Genomic DNA, 963 nt, shown 5'->3' on the forward strand with positions numbered 1-963 from the left:
CTCCTCCTCCACCTCTGGAAAACCCAAACAGAACTCTCTTTTTTTCACAACCGATGTTCAGATTGGAGAAGAGGCGAAGTCAGAAACGTGTACCAATTCAGGGCGCTTGTAGGATGGACGGCCTTCCCTCAAAAGAAGACCAAGAGCGAAGAGGGTTTGTTTGTTTGCCTTAGGGAAACCACGAGAGAGATGTCAGCTTGCGCCCACGTTTCAGGCGACCCCGGGCCCTGTGCCTCTTTGCCAGGCAACATTTTCTGAGGGGACAGGAGAAAGGACGGCGCGCCTGTCTTTACATCGAGGTAATTTGTGGGAGACTCATTTGAGTAGGGATTTGTTGCCTAGCAACAGGTCTATCTTTATATACCTGGTGCAGTTGTCGCCGGTTGGGGTCTGCAGTGGATTCCTGGCTTTCTCCTTCCAAGGGCCGAAGGAACGGATTCAACTTCCCTGAATTCCTGCAAGATCGCAAGCAGGATTTCATCCCGGCCAAGCTCCTGTGGGTCATTGTCTTCATCGGAAGGAAAGCGGGCTGAAGAACCAGGCCGAAGCAAGGCCAAGGGACCCACTTCAAACCCTGATGGAGAAACAAGTTCAGGTCCTGCTAAGCCAGGTTCTAGCTATGGAAGATTTGGAGGTGGGCCTGGAGTCAGAGCACCAGAGTCACGAGGAAGGAGAAAGGCCGAGATTGTCAGGACTAGAGCAGAGGTCCGGCAGAGTTTGACGCAGTAATGGCCTGCGAGAATGTCCTGGAGCAGGGGTAGGCCACCTTGGCTCTTTGATGACTCGTGGACTTCAACTCCCAGAATTCCTGAGCCAGCCTGGCTCAGCTTGGAAACCTCTCCCTTTCCCCTCAGCGTGGCTGGCTGAGGAATTCTGGGAGTTGAAGTCCACCAGTCATCAAAGAGCCAAGGTTGTCTACTCCTGTCCTGGAGGGACAGGAAGAAGAAGATGAGGAGCAGCAGT

Source organism: Protobothrops mucrosquamatus, unplaced genomic scaffold (genome assembly GCF_001527695.2).
Source record: "Protobothrops mucrosquamatus isolate PMUCROS unplaced genomic scaffold, P.Mucros_1.0 scaffold2203, whole genome shotgun sequence".
NCBI classification, from domain to species: domain Eukaryota; kingdom Metazoa; phylum Chordata; class Lepidosauria; order Squamata; family Viperidae; genus Protobothrops; species Protobothrops mucrosquamatus.